This window comes from Dipodomys merriami, unplaced genomic scaffold, assembly GCF_024711535.1.
Source record: "Dipodomys merriami isolate MVZ:Mamm:240054 unplaced genomic scaffold, mDipMer1.0.p SCAF_171, whole genome shotgun sequence".
NCBI classification, from domain to species: Eukaryota; Metazoa; Chordata; class Mammalia; order Rodentia; family Heteromyidae; genus Dipodomys; species Dipodomys merriami.
The window spans coordinates 389,830-405,898 of record NW_027203060.1 but is presented as its reverse complement, the minus strand read 5'-3'; the positions used below and the strand labels follow the sequence as shown (position 1 = coordinate 405,898).

The 16,069-nt window shown below is 37.6% G+C and overlaps 1 protein-coding gene and 1 non-coding gene across 2 annotated transcripts in view; one reads left to right on the top strand and one right to left on the bottom strand.

The window, feature by feature from the left end:
- Positions 1–16,069, top strand: part of Shroom4 (shroom family member 4) — a 216,970-nt gene that overhangs the window by 143,810 nt on the left and 57,091 nt on the right. The gene's annotated exons all lie outside the window — the stretch shown is intronic.
- On the bottom strand, positions 15,343–15,445 carry LOC138829423 (U6 spliceosomal RNA). Its single transcript, XR_011372598.1, has one exon. It is a non-coding gene; the product is annotated as a U6 spliceosomal RNA (small nuclear RNA).

Here is a 16,069-nt window from a genome sequence, read left to right as displayed (position 1 = left end):
CTTTGTTTTTAATTGATATCTAATAATATCTTTGGGTGTCCTGTGTGATTTTTTTTAGATAGAATTCCCCAGGGATTCCATATGGGTCTGTTTGTTTTTTTTCAAGTGAGGTTTTAGTCTCAAAAATAATGGCCTATTTATAATATAGACTATTTGAGTTATATATTTTATACTGAATGAATTATAGTTGTTATTCAGAGAATTAATCCATTTCATGTAAACTGTAATGTTTATGTCAATAAAGTTGTTCATATTATTATTATATTGTCTTTTGCATGGCTTTATAAACATTGTTTTATTTCTGATGTTTGTGTCTTTTTTTCTTTGTCATTCTTGCTAGAGGTTTGCCAATTTTGTTGCCCTTTTTAAAGAGCCAGCTTTTATTTTCATTGATTTGTTTTGCAATTTTTTTGTTTCAGTTTCATTGATCTTTGTTCCTATATTTGTTGTTTTCTTTCTCTTGCTTTCTTTTTTTCTCTCTTGCTTTGTTTAGTTTTTTTTGTTCTTTAAAAAATGTTGAAATAGGAACTTAGATTATTTATGAGTTATTTATTTCTTCCTTTTTAATTAAAACTTTTAGTACTATAAATTTCCTCTAAGCTAAAGCACTGCTAACACAGAATTTCACAAATTTTGCTGTTATGTTTTTATTTTTATCCAGCTAATGTGATTTGTGAATTTTTCTGGAGAGTTCCACTTTGACCCATAGATTAGTTAGGAATATGTTGTTTACTTCCCAATTGTTTCTGTTGTTCACTTCTAATTTGATTTCATTGTAGTAAAAAATGTACTGTTTAAGATTTCAGTTCCTTTAGAATCAATAGCATTGGTTTTATGGGCCAGGATATAGCTTATCTTAGTACATATCTTACGAGCACTTAAAAAACAATGTGTGTTTTACTGTTGGTATGTGGAATGTTCCATAAATGTCAATTAGGTCTTGTGAATAATGTAGTTGAATTCTCTCTCCTTACTTAGTTTCCATCTAGTTGTATCAATTGCTGAAGAGTCAGGCTTCAAAGTTTGCAAGACCAGTATAATTGTAGATTTGTCAGTGTATCTCCTTTCTGTTCTATCTTGATCACCATATTTTTCAGTTCAGCTGTTTAAAACATATGCATTTAGGATTTTCATGCTTTCTTGGTATGTTGATCTCTTTTTGTCATTGTACAACATACTTTTCTCCAGTCACTTCCTTTGCTCTGAAACTTAATTCATCTGCTGTTAATGTAACCATTTCTTCTTTTCTTGATCAGAAATTATATATTTTTACAACATCTTACCTTTGACCAGTCTATATTGTTTCATCTGAAGAGAATTTCCATTGTTGGTAGGTCATTGCATCATATGATTTTATGTATTGACTGTCAATATGTGTTTTTAATAACTATATTTAGACTAGGTTTAATTAATTATTAATACACTAGAGCTTGATTTTAACATTTTTCTTTGTCTTGTTTATTTTTAAATTTTTTCTTTTTTTCTATTTTCTCCTTTCCTTACTATGGATTACTTAAACATTATTTACAGTTCTATCTTGAAGCTATGCACTGGTGGCTCATTTCTATAATTCTAGCTATGTGGGAAGCTGAGATTGGGAGGATAGAGATTCCCAACCAGCCAGCTAAGAAAAATCTGTGAGATTCTATTTCAACAGAAGAAACTGGGTATGGTGACAACATCTATCATCCTAGCTACTGTGGGAAACCTAACAGAAGTGGATAGTGGTCTGGCCATAGTCCTATCTCTGCCTCCCAAGTAGTTTTGTTAACAAGCATGAGCCATTGCTACTGTCCCAAGTAATTTTTTAGACCCACTCTCTTTCTGTTCTCCTTCTAAGACTCTGATACTATAAATGTTAACTCTTTCTTTACTTTCCCAAATATACCTATTCATTTTTAAGTCTATTTTCTTTCTGTTGTTCATATTAGACAATTTCTATTGTTCTATTTTCAAATTTACTGATTAATTTTTATCTACTATATTTGCTGTTTTCAGAGTGCTGTGTGTGTTTACATCAGTCCTGGGCCAGTCCTAAAACTCAGGTCCTAGGTGCTGTCCCTGAGCTTTTTGGCTCAAGGCTAGCACTCCACCACTTGAACCACAGTTCTACTTTCCACTTTTTGGATATGAGTCTCATGTACTTTCTGCCTGGGCTGGCACTGAACTGCGATCCTTGGCCCTCAGTCTCCTGAGTAGCTAGGATCATAGGCATGAGCTACCAGCATCCAGTTGAGTGCTGTATTTTTAAGTTCTAAAATTTCTCTTTGGTGGCTCTTTGTATTCCTTTGTTAAGATGAGATGTTTCTTTGCTGAGATGTTCTGTTTTGTCATTCTTTTCATGCATACCTGTAATTACCCACTGAAGCATCTTTATGATGGGTGCCTTTTCATATACTTCTAACATGTCTGTCATCTTAGTGTTGACATCTATTATCTTTTTTGTTCAGCTTAAGATCTTAGCATGGTGAATGATTTTCTATTGAAATTCAGACTTGGAGATATTGTTAGGAGTTGATGAATTATATTTAAACTTCCTGTTTGAGCTTGCTTCCTTTGATACTACCCTCTCAGAGAATGAAATTACTGCTTCATTCTTGTTCTTGCCATGTAGAAATGGAAATTCAATTCTTCACTTGCCCTCTGCTGACACCCAAGGAAGGAGACTGTTCGTTCCTGCTAGACTTCTACTCATTTCTCCTTGCTGCTCCTTGTGGGTTGCCTTTGAATCCACTTCTGTAGGGACAGAAATGGTTCCTTGTTACTCTTGTGTTCCTCCATGTGCTCTCCATTGATAATATGGGGAAATCAAGGCTTGTCATTACCCAGCATGGATGAAAATCCCATTTCTGTATTCAGATTTTTCTGCCTGTACATGGAGGGTGGGGGAGTAAGGGGGAAGAGATTGAGAAATTGTCCACTGGCTTGAGTGGAAATCTAGGCTCTAAGCTCAGCCTTTGAGTGAGGACAGAGCAACAATTTATCTGTGGCATTTGGCTGCAGTAGAGCAGTTATTGTTTAACAATGTTCTGTCTTTCGAGGCCACATCTCTCCTGCTCTTCTAGATAACGAGAGTGTGTTTTTGTTAGGGCTTATTATTTCAGTCCCACTAAGGTTTCCAGGTTGGTTCCTAGCCATAAATCTAGACTATATAGGGCAAGACGAATACCTTAGAAATTTCCCACCATGTCATCCTCTGGGTCCATGTTTTCCAGGTAGTCAGTTTTCTTCATAATAGATAGTAATAGAAGCCATATTCATTACCTTAAGATACTTCTAGTTGGATTGTTTGGGTTTTGCTTCTTACATTTTTTTTTTTTTTTTGCCATTCCTGAGGCTTGACCTCAGGGCTTGGGTACTGTCCCTGAGCTTCCTTTTACTCAAGGCTAGCGATCTACCACTTTGAGCCACAGCGACACTTTTGGCTTTTTCTGAGTAGTTTATTGGAGATAAGAGTCTTATAGCCAGTCCTGCTCAGGCTGGTTTCGAACCACCATCCTCAGAGATCTCAGCCTCCTGTGTATCTAGGAATACAGGGGTGAGTCACACCAGTGTCTCTTAAGTTTTGAAGTATCTGTATGCACTCTAAATACTAGACCTTTGTCAAGTATGTGTTTTACACATATTTTCTCCTAATGAGTGCGGTCTGAGAAAGCTAGAGAGACTTAATGTTTATTTCATATGTAATACCCAAGGGTTTTAATCTTAATGTCCCATCTTAAGAATTATATACCTCACCTCCCCCATATTATTTTGGACTGGTACTGGGGAATTAACTTAGGGCTTTGCATTCTTTCTTGGCTTTTTCACTCAAGGATGGTACACTACTACTTGAGCCATACCTCCACTTCTGGCTTTTTGCTGGTTAATTGGAGATAAGTGTCTCAAGCATTTTTTTGACTGGGCTGGCTTCAAACAGCGTCCTTAGATCTCAGCCTCCTGAGAAGCTAAGATTACAGGTGTGAGCCACTGGTGGCTTGGCACTATCTCTTTTTTAAATGCAAAATTAAGTATTTATTACGAATTTGGTGCTTTAACAGCCCAGTAGCACATACCTATAATCTGAGCAGTCAGGAGGCAGAGGTTGGAGGAGTAGAAGTTCCAGGTTATCTTGGGCTACATAGCAAGACCCTGTCTCAGAAACAAAAACAAAACAAATCCAAATTTCTGATGTCTTTATTACAATAGTGAAATGAGTTAAGCTTTCAGTGCCTAAGCTGCTTCTTTTAGCTAATGAAAGCAACATGTAAGTCCTAAAGATACTGAATATGCCTTGCCAGTCCTTATTATTTAACAAATTCTTCAAGTTTCAGCCTTAAAACTTGGGATTTGCTGAGTATGCCAACTCTGGCCTGTGGATCTTAGTACAAGTGTCATGATCCCTTCTGAGGATTTGTCTCTAAACTGCCAGCCTTCTGGACTTAAGGCCAGTTTCTATTTTGAGTGAAGGCTCCAATTTAGCAAAAGTGCATTGATTGCTTTCCAGCTAATCAAAGGGAAAGCATTGCTTGGCCATTCTGGCAACTCTGTTCAGCTAAAAATGATTATGTCTCTGGCTCTTAATGTGAAGTTATCTTCCTCCCTTTTTCCCTGTGATGAGGGTGCAGAATACCCTTCAATTTTGTTAAGTGTAAAGTTAATATATGCCTTTGAATGATCTTTGAAAAGTTACATAGGGTAGGGGTTTTTTTTCCTGTAGGGGAGAGGGCAGAATATCACCTGCCCTTCTCTCTCAGTCATAAAATAGTTTGATTTAAACTTACACACGGGGAAGGTTACTTACTTCAGTATGTCCCTCTTTGCAATGCAGTAAGAGATTTATTGAAATACCCATGACCCTTGAAGAGAACCGAACATTTTGAGAAAAGTTACTGAGTCTGATACATCCATTTTGTATGAGAGGAATAAAATTTTCTCTTGTGAGATCCTTCCATTTTTTTTTGCCCTCCTACACTCCCCCCTTTCACTTATTTTGTGCATGCAATTCTTTCTTACCTTGTAAGAAAAGCTACAGGTTTAATAAATGAACATTTTAGGCTGAGTAGAAGCTCAGAAGGGTGTGTGATCTATTATGTATGATTGAGTCACTATTATGAATCTTCCAAAAAAGGAAGAATTGCTACTATAAATCTCAACCTTAAAAAGTCTTTTCTGCTTCCTATTGCTCACTAGAATAAATGCTAGTATTGGCAATTAATTGGTTTACCACAATTAAACTGAGAAGGTAACTTTGTATTGTCTGTGTACTATATCCCAAGATCGTATCATACTTGGACTGAGACCTTGTGAAATTATGGGCTATTATCATGATAACAAGCTGGGTGCTGGTGGCTCACTCCTGTAATCCTAGCTAAGATCTGAGGATTGCAGTTCAATGTTAGCCTGGTCAGGAAAGTCCAAGGAGCCAGAAGTAGAGGTGTGGCTCAAGTGGTAGAGTGACAGCCTTGAGCAGACAAAAGCTAAGGCCCAACACCCAGGCCCTGAACTCAAGCTCCAGTATTGGTACATGCATTAAAATAATAGTGAAACAAACCAAGGTATATAATGGATATGCCAGTTGTCTAAGACCATCATGCTAATAGGTGTCAGAGCTATGATCAGAGCTGTATGGACCTCTCTTTTCTCTGGTACAAGTGGTTCTAGTTTGGGGAATTCCAGTTATTAGGACTATCAAATTAACATAGTTCACTGAAATAGTACTATGGAAGTCCTCAACTGAAGAGCTTATTTAAAATGCTCAGACCAAGCTGGATGCCAGTAACTCATGAGCTTAATCTTAGCTAGTTAGGAGGCTGTGATGAAGCGGATTGCAATTCCAGGATGAGGTGGCAGAAAGGTCTGTGAAGACTCTTCTTTCACAAAGGGAAGCTGGATATAGTGTTGTGTGCCTGTGATCTTTGCAACTATGGGAAGCTAAAAGTAGGCTGGTTGTGACTCAGGCACACACATAGGAGGGAAGTAAGACCTCATCTCAAAAATAACCAGTTAAAAAGAGGACTGGAGGCATGGCTCACATAGAAGAGGATGAGCCTAGCAAGTACAAAGCCCTGAGTTCAAACTCTAGTACTGACAAAAAAAAGGAAAAAGAAATTCACTAAGGGGTGAATTAAGTTCTTCTTAGGGATTCTAAGGTACCTTTCTACTTAATGTTGAAGAGGTTCAGGAGAACCCTGATCACTTGCAGATTTATTTGACTCCATAATTGTTAGCTCTGTCCCTCTATGCTAGCACTTACTATGGATTGTATAAACAGCCAGTCAGTCTAACATATACGATATCATTTTTTTTTGCCAGTCCTTGGGCTTGACTCAGGGCCTGCGTGCTGTCCATGAGCCTCTTCATACTCAAGGCTAGTGCTCTACCACTTGAACCACAGCACCACTTCTAGCCTTTTCTAAGTAGTTTATTGGAGATGAGTCTCAAGGACTTTCTTGTCCAAGCTGGCTTTGAACTATGAGTAGTTGCCTCCTGAGAAGCTAGGATTACAGGAGTAAACCCATCAGTGCCTGGTCACTGTATCATTTCATTGGCACAGCTCTGTTGTGAGGGGAAGGTGTGATTCTATGCCCATTTAGATCCAAAGGAATGCAGTGTCCACTTTCTCTGAGCCAGGTCTGTCTATATCTAGTGTCCAACTTCATCTGTACTATGACAAAGTCAGTTCTTATCTATGCCTGGCTTGGTAGTATTTTTTGAGGATTTAAATGGACCATTTAGCTGAGTTCTTCAGACATCCTTCTATCAGTTTTCAAGTCTTCAAGTTGTGCATGCTCTGTCCCTGTATGAGTGTTATCCTCAGCTAGTAACCTTGGCCCAGTGGAGCCCTGGGCCAGGGGCAGAGGAGTGTAAATGAATCTGAAAGGACAATTGAGCTTCTCTCAGTTACTCAGTCTTTAGTTTGCCTTAACCGGTACTGCCTGCCAGTTTTCACAGAAGAATGAGCTGAGTTAATTGGCTTTTGAATGGGGTAAGGGTTAAGGTTCTAGGTGGGAGTGAATCTGCCTACAAACTAAAGTGCTGATCATTGGCTGCCTGTGTGAAGGTATTCTATAGCCATCTGTTGGGCAGAAGGCATTTTCTTTTCTGACCTGAAACTGGGTCAATCTTACTCCTTGCAAAAATATTGTCATTTGCCTTCTGCATTCCTCTTTCATTTATTTGGGATGTGCTATGTTTAATAATGTGTACATTAGGAGACACTGAAAAAAATATTTTTTTAATCTAGTCTTTTTCTCCCAATAGGTTGAGTTTGCCCTCCCAATGAGTGTGTTTGAAATATGTGTGTGTTTTAGATCAAGTATCACTGGAGAAGTTGACACCTCATTATGTACAGGTTATTGAGTTTGTGGAACAAAGTCTCCCTTAAGTGATGTATCTACTATGTGTCATAAAAGTTAATTCACTTTATGTGTGTGGGTTTTCATTGCAGGCATCTTAATAGGTAAATCTATTGTAGTACACTAGTTTACAATGTCTCTAAACAATAAATCATAAAAACCAATAAAAGGAAGCATTTAAAATGTGCATATTTGAGAGTCAATTATATGTTGATTAACCTTATGTGCTTTTGTCATAATTCTTACTATTGTCATTGTCCCTTGCTGCCAAACAACAATTCATTTTGGGAACATATGATGCATAATTATGAATGTTAATGCAGCCCCCTGCTGTATCACATCTCCCTTTGCATTGCGGCCCAAGTTTACTTTGAGAACACGAAGATACTCTATTTCCATACTCATGGTAACTGTAATTAGGCACTAAAAGTTGAGATATAAATGTATTCATGATTTACCTCTTTTGTTTCTCAGAATTTTTAACATCAAAATTATAAAAATAGTGTTTAAAACTCTATTAACAACCACAAAGCCCTTTTTTTAATTGTGAAAATATTGTATGAGGCCCTGTTTTTAAAAAAAATAGAAATGAAAGGTTTCTGTGTTCCAAGGGATTAAGAGATTTAGGTATTTGTGTGTGTGTGTGTGTGTGTGTGTGTGTGTGTGTGTGTATGTGCTAGAACTGGGCTTGAACTCATGGCTTGGGTGTTATCACTTAGAGTTTTTGCTCAAGACTGCTGCTCTATCACTTGAGCCACAGCACCATTTCAGCTTTTTGCTAGTTAATTAGAGGTAAGAGTCTCACGGACTTACCCACCAAGGCTTTTTTTTAAATGATCAATTTGATATTAGCATTCCATGGACTTTTCTACCTCAACTGTCTTCAAACCTTGACCCTCAGATCTTATCCTTCTGAGTAGTTTGGGTTATAAGCATGAGCCAGCAGGGACTTAAGGATTTTAAGTACACTCTTGGTAGCCAGTGTAAGTCACAGAAATATTGAGAAAATCTTGAAATATCTAATAGTCTTACCTTTATTGCAATTTAGAGCAATAGGTCCTATCTGATAAAGCATAGATGCTTTGGTATCAGGAAATATCTGGTACTGACTATCCATACCATGAATGTGTATTATTATGCTTGGCATGGCATTTGAAGGGTAAAAGGAAGCTGGACATTTTTCCAAAACTTAATTGACCAAAGATCTCTTTAAATAGCAATTTTTATGACAAAATTTCTTTGATTCAATCATTATTCTTGAGTCCTTAGAGTATATGTTAAACAGTATAGGGGGAATAGCAGTGGGATATGTTCTAGCCTTGCTCTCTAGCTGAGAAAGAGAAGACACAGACATAAAGTAGCTGAGCAAAAGAAGTAGATGTGAAAGTGAACAATACCAGCAGCAAGTACATTTGAAAACTGGAGGAAGAAGCTGAATATGTTGCCTGTGGAAAATGTCAGGGAGCTTGGTCCTGATTTCTATGTGGTTTGTGGGAAGTCATAAAAAGCAGATGGAAAGAAACTTAAGGTTGAAGAATATTAAAGAGGTCCATCCCACTTAAGATATATGTAGTGAGATACATGTGAAATAAATTTGAAACATCTATAGAAGGTTTATACAAGCAAATTTTACTTAGTAAATGGGGATTGTGAGAAGGAGGAAAATTGGCACTTGTGAAAGTTTTGCAGAGTTGGATTACACATAAGAAGATAAAGTGATATGATTGCTTATGTAGTGTTGGCATGGCTATTATACATTAATAGGGGGAGGTATATCAAAGCCACTATTTGGTAACTCATTCAGTATATGGGCTAAAGAAAAGGAATAAATGATGATCACGAGGTTTTAGCCATTCACAGCTTTAGGATTTAAAATAAGCACACAAGAAATAAGTTAATAGAAAGTGAGTTTAGTGTCTACTTGTATGTTGTTTCTATTGTTTTTATTTTGAGGTGATTTGACAGATATATAAAGATCCCACGGGTTTTTATAGGGAATAGGTATAACTAAGATGGTGTTTAGATGAGAGATTAGGGCTACAGATTGCCCTGAACCTACAGAATGCTATTCCTAATCTAAATTAAACTAAATTCCAATGAACCACTTTCAAGTGGTCCTTTTATCATAAAAACATCATCTGCCCTTAGATTTCATCTTCCAACTACTACTCTTTGTTTCCTTCACAGCAAAGCCTCTTAGACTTTAGAAGTATTCTTAACCTTATTCTCTTTATTTTCTCACCTCTCATTTTCTCATGGTCCCACAACTCTTTCTGAAGGTTTCCAAGCTGAATGAGAGTCTTGTAGATTAAAAATATATATCAAGAAATATATTTATTTCTTTTCCAATGAGCAATTTTGCATCAATGTACTAAATTTGGAGGAACTGAACTGTAGGTCTATCATATACAAATGTTGGTATACAACAAAATGGAGTGGAAGACCTTTTAAGTTGTTGATATTGTATTAATTATTTAAAGTATCTAGGGAGATTTGTTTAGGTTCTGTGAAAATACTGTATCATTTCATTTGGATATTTACAGATTCTTAGAGCTAATCTCTAAAAGATACTGAAGTATAAGGATATATGATTTTAGTGTGTGAGAACATGTTGAAATATTAAAGACTCTTCTGAGTAAGACACAAAATCTTAGAGCCATAAAGGAAATTTGACTATGTAAAATTAAAATCTAAAGAACCACCAAAATACGTAAGTAAAACAGACAACTGGGGAAAAGGTTGTATATCCTTTTCTAAGAGTAGGGCAAAGGACTGGCTCCATTAATATATGAGGAGCCCTTGAGAGTCACTGAAAAAATTGCCAACAAACCGCTCTAAAAGAGGGGAAAGAGCCAGATGCTGGTGGCGCAAATCTATAGTCCTGCCCACTCAGGAGTCTGAGATCTGAAGACCTTCATTCTGAGCCTTCTCTGGCAGGCAAACCTGTGAGGCACTTGTCAGATGAACCTGTGAGACTTTGAACTGCAATTAACCACCAAAAAGCTGAAAGTGGAAGTGTGGTTCAAGTGGTAGAGTGCTAGCCTTGAGCGAAAAGGCTAAGTGAGAATGTAAAACCCTGAGTTCAAGCATGCACAAAAAAAGGAGAGGGGGGAAAAAGCACCTGGCTAGGCAATTTAGACAAAAAAGATAAAATAAATAGACCCTCTGTACATCATCTTTACAATAAAATAAAATTTAAAAATAAATGGAAAACTGTTCCACAACACTTATAATTAAAGGATAGACATTAAGTTAAGGGATAAGATACAATTTTCACCTATCAGATTGGCAGAAATGAGAACATTTAATATGCATTAATTAGTAAGAACGTGGAGTAATGTGAACTGTGAGACCTTGCTACTCAAAGTGTGCCAGCAGCATCTGCACCAAATGAGAGGTTTTTAGAAATTCTGCTCCACCTCAGATCCATGAGATCCCTAGGTAATTTACAGGCCCACGAATGTTCCAAAGTACTGCTGTGAGGTTTGTGGAAGTGCAAATTACTATTACCTCTTCAGATTTTAGACTTTCTCAGGTTAAATGTTTATGTTTACATGCCTTTTTTTGTCAGTTGTGGGGTCTGAACTCTGGGCCTGGGCGCTGTCCTTCTTCAGCTCAAGACTAGTGCTCCACCACTTGAGCCACAGCACCACTTCCAGGTTTTTCTGCTTATGTGATGCTGAGGAATTGAACCCAGGGCCTCATGCATGCAAGGCAAGCACTCTATCATGGAGCCACCTTCCCAGCCCTTTTTACATACCTTTTGATGCAGCATTCCACTTGGAAAACTTTCAAAGATATAATGAAATTTACATGCGAAGACATGTACAAAGACACTCATGCAATCATTGTATTAACAAAATTTTAGAAATATCAATATTCATTATTTGGATGCTAAAGTTTCAATAAACTAGAAAATTTTCACATGGTGAGGCAGAATCAGGTAGCTCAGACCTATAATCTAGCTATTTAGGAGACTGAGACCTGGAGGATTGTGATTTGAAGCCAGCCTGGACAGAAAAGTCCTCCAGTCCATCTCCAATTAATCAGTAAAAGTGCTATGCTCGAGGCATTGTTCAAGTTACGGTAGAGCACCAGCACTGAGCAGGAAAGCCTAATAAGGACACTGAGTTCAGGCCCCAGCATCTTAAGATTTCTGAGAGGCTTTCATTTATTATCAGTATCAGATCCATTATCTTCCCTTTCTATCTTTCTATTTGTACCTGTCGAGAGGCAGGTTATATTATAAACACAGAAGGTCCAACCTGTTGTCTACCATAATGATGAATTCAGACTTTTCCTATAGACACTAGGAAGCTATTGAAGGAGTTTAAGCAGGTTTGTATTTTGGATAAATGCATCTTTTAGCATTTTTCAGGGATTAAAAAGACAGGTGGGCTGGGTGCCGGTAGCTCACACCTATAACTCTAGCTATTCAGGAGGCTGAGATCTGAGGATTGTGGTTCAAAGCCAGCCCAGGCAGGAAAGTCTATGAGACTCTTACCTCCAGTAAACCAACAGAAAACCTGAAGTGGCACTGTGGATCAAAGTGATAGAATGCTAGCTAGACTTGAGAAAAAAAGCTGAGGAACAGCACCCAGGCCCTGAGTTCAAGTCCCATGACCAACAAAAAATAAGAAGAAAAATTTAAAAAGACAGGTGGAATAGTTAAGAAGTGAATTTAGTAAGTAGTTCCAGTGATCTGTGCTTCAGGGATGAATGAAAGGGAATATTTGGGAATGGTCCGGTCTAGAAAATAGAGCCAGTAAGTGCTGGTTTCTGGTTTATAAGATGTAAGGAGTAAAGAAGTGCCCAGTATGTCTCCCAGACTTGTTGCCTTAGTGAATAATTCATTTTCTTGCCAGCCAATCTTTAAGTATTTCTTATTTTTTAAAGCAGTGCTTATTTCTGAGGAGGCACTCTATATTCAAATACTACCAAGGCAGTGTATACAAAGAAAAGGTACTCCTTCCCCCAAGAGGAAACTTACTTGCAACATAACCAAACAGTATGTTATTTTTCCATCTGGGAAGCATAGACGCCCCTTCTTCCACCTCCTTAACTTTCCACCCAGCTGTCTCACTTCCTTACTGTAAGTGTAGTTCAACATATATAAATCCAAACGTGATCTGCCACATTAGCAAAAAGGATATTATATGTTCATCTCAATAAATGTAGAAATGTGTTTCATGAAGTTGAAAATGCTTTCATGATATTAAAAAAAACTTCCCTAACAAAAAGGCATCAAAGAAGTGTACATTATCATAATAAAAAGTATATATGAAGCTGAGCACCAGTGGCTCACACCCATAATCCTAGTTGGACAGGACACTGATATCTAAGAATTGAGGTTCCAAGCCAGCCGACAAATCCTTGAGACTCCAATTAACTAACAAAAAGGTATAAGTGGAGCCGTGGCTCAAGTGGCAAAGCACCAGTTTTGAGTGGAAAAAGCTGAGCAAGTGTGTAAGGCTCAGTGTTCAAATCCCAGTACCAACACACACACACACACACACACACACACACACACACACACACACACACACACACACACACACACACACACACACAAGAAGTGCAGCATCATATGGAATGATAGAAACTTGGGAAAAAAATTTTTTTGGTCATGGGGCTTGAACTCTGGGCCTGGGCATTATCCCTCAGCTCAAGGCTAGCACTCTACCACTTGAGCCACAGCACCACCTCCGGCTTTTTCTGCTTATGTGGTGGTGAGGAATGGAAACCAGGGCCTCATGTATGCGAGGCAAGCACTCTACCACTGGGCCACCTTCCCAGCCCCATGAAATACTTTTCTCTAAAATAAGAAACAAGGATGTTTACTCCTATCACTTCTAGTTAGTATAGGAGTAGAAGTCCTAACCAGAGCATTTAGGTAAGAGGAAATAAAGCCATCAAATTAGAAAGGAAAAGTTAAATTGGATTTGCAATGGTATGATCTTAAATATTAAAACCTAAAACTACACAAAAGCTGTCAGAAATAGCAAATAAATTCAGTAACATTGTAGTATGTAATAAAATCAGCTTTCAAAAATCGATAGTATTTCTCTATGCTAACAAGAAATTGTCTAAGAATGTTTTTAAAAATCCTATTTACAACTGAAACAAAATCAATTTATAATATTTCATAATAAATTAAACACAAAAACTATATACACTGAAAAATGTAAGTCATTGATGAAAGAAATTTTAGATAGCGTGGAAGGAGTTATTTGGATATCTTTTCTAAAGTGTTTGTTAGAATGTTGGTTCTCAATGTTCAATGTGGTGGCTTTTGCCCAGACTTTCTAACTCAGAAGGTATGAGGTGGGACCTCAGAATTTAATTTCTGATACATTCCCAGGGGATGCAGTTGCTGGTGTCCAGAACAAATTCTGAGAACAATGTTTAAGTGGAAAAAAACACAGGAATTTGAAATAAGAAATTTATATTCAAGTTGTACATGATTTACTTCAGCCTGTATAAGCTATTTGTTTCTAATGTGGATTTGGTAATTGTTGTGGTGATTAAATCAAATGATGTCTTTATAAACTACAAATATCACATAAAAACATTAGCAGTTAAACGGCTTCAAAAATGGTACTTACTGCCACCTCCCACCAGATTTTCCTGTGTTTTGTTCTCTTCTCTACCCAAATGTGTCCAGAAGGTTCTGAGTAGCATTTTTCAACCCATTGGCTCTGCCCTAGACACTGACCTTGACATGACCTCCCATTTCCTTTGCTAGTTTTTCCCAAAAACTTTCTCCTTAGGTTCCAGACTTAGTTTGCTGTCACAGCAAAGAACTATGCTCACTGCTAAAACTGGGAGAAAATTGTGAATGGGGCAGAGTATAACTTAGAGGTAGAGCAAATGTTTTACATGTACCTTGAGTTTGAGCCCCAGCACTACAAAACAAAAGCCATCTGTCACATAGCATTTTTCTTTAATTAGTGACATTCCCTCCCAAACAACAGAACAGTACTGGGAAAAGCATTTTTTGAGGTTGGTGAGTTCTGGGCTGATTTCCCTGAGGGCAGAATCCAGATGCTTACATTAGTTAAATAGAATCACAGAGACAACTACAGATTCCTAATAAGAAGGTGTCAAGCAGTTGAATCATACATTGTCTGGGTAAAAGATGCATTTATGAAGAACAGTGACATTTTCTGTGAAACCTCTTCTTATTCAAAAAATAATGCATGTGTGAAGTAGAAAATTCAGAAAAATGAAAAAAGGCAAAAAAACCATCCTTAATTCTATAATACAGATATGTAAATAACTCACTGATAAGATATATTCATACATTTGCATCCAGTCTTTTAATTTGTATTCACTTGTATATGAATATGTATGCATACATAATTTTTTGTGCCAGTACTGGGGCTTGATATCAGGGCCTGGGTGTTATTCCTTAGCATTTTCTGCTCAAGACTGGTGCTCTGTAACTCGAGCTACAGCTCCACTTGTGGCTTTTTGCTGGTAGGTTGGAGACAAGAGTCTCACGGACTTTTCTGCTTGGGTTGGCTTTGATCTCAGATCCCAGCCTCTTGAGTAGCTGGGATCATAGGAGTGCACCCCCAATACCCAGTTTGCTGATATAGTTTTGAATTGGGCTGGTGCTATGTTCAGGTTTTTAAATTATTTTTCACTCACCTTTTCCAGAATCATTAAATAATCTCTGGAAACATGGTTTTTAATGGCAGACTTTTATTCCTTCATACTTCACCCAAGCCTTCCAAATGTTGGACAGCTAGGACATTACTAATTTTACCATTATAAATAGCTCTGCAGTGGATGTCAGCTTCATGTACATAAATCAATATATGCATCTCTTACTTGCCTTTTTAGTATAAAATCCTAGTAGTTTGAAAAGAGTAAATCAAAGGGTAAGAACATTTGTTTAAGTAGATCGTTTGCATACTATAAAATACACTACTTCAAATATGCAATCCAGTGGTTTGTACTATATCCACAAGGTCATGAGACCATTAGCACTAATTCTAGAAGAAATCAGGAATGTCTCATTTATTTGCAAGTCACCCTTGTGCAGAAGCCATGCTAATTTTCCCTGTAGTATTCTAGTTTTAGTATATGGCATCTAGGATCCTGCACAAAAAGAACAATGTCAGTCTCCTAATGACACACTTTGAAATGACCTCTGTTATGGGTGTATTCACTTTCTTTCCCACCTAGGAATTATATAAGAATGCCTATTTCTCTACAGCCTGCCTGACATTTATTATTGCTTTAACTGTGTTGTAATCCTAGCTACTGAGGAGGATTGTGGTTTAAAGCTAGGTTGAGCAGAAAGCTCTGTGAGGTTCTTATCTTCAGTTAACCAGCAAAAAGCTAGCCTGGAGATGTGGCTCAAGTGGTAGAGTGCTAGCTTTGAGCAAGAAAGCCAGGTGAGAGTGCAAGGCCCTTAGGTCAAGCACCAGTACACACACACACACACACACACACACACACACACACACACACACACACACACACACACACACACACACCATGCACATGCATGCGCGCATGTGCAAAATTGTGCCAATGTTGTTGAAAATTGTGTTTTATTGTTTAATATCTTTTCTTTCCTGAAGGATAGCTGTTCTGTAAATATCTGTCATCAATCCTCTTTCCCTTGCAAACTTTTGCTGTGGACACTCACATCCACTAGAACAGTCACAACTGTCTCCTCTTGGTAATGGCCACATGCTGGTATCTTGTCCACAACCTGC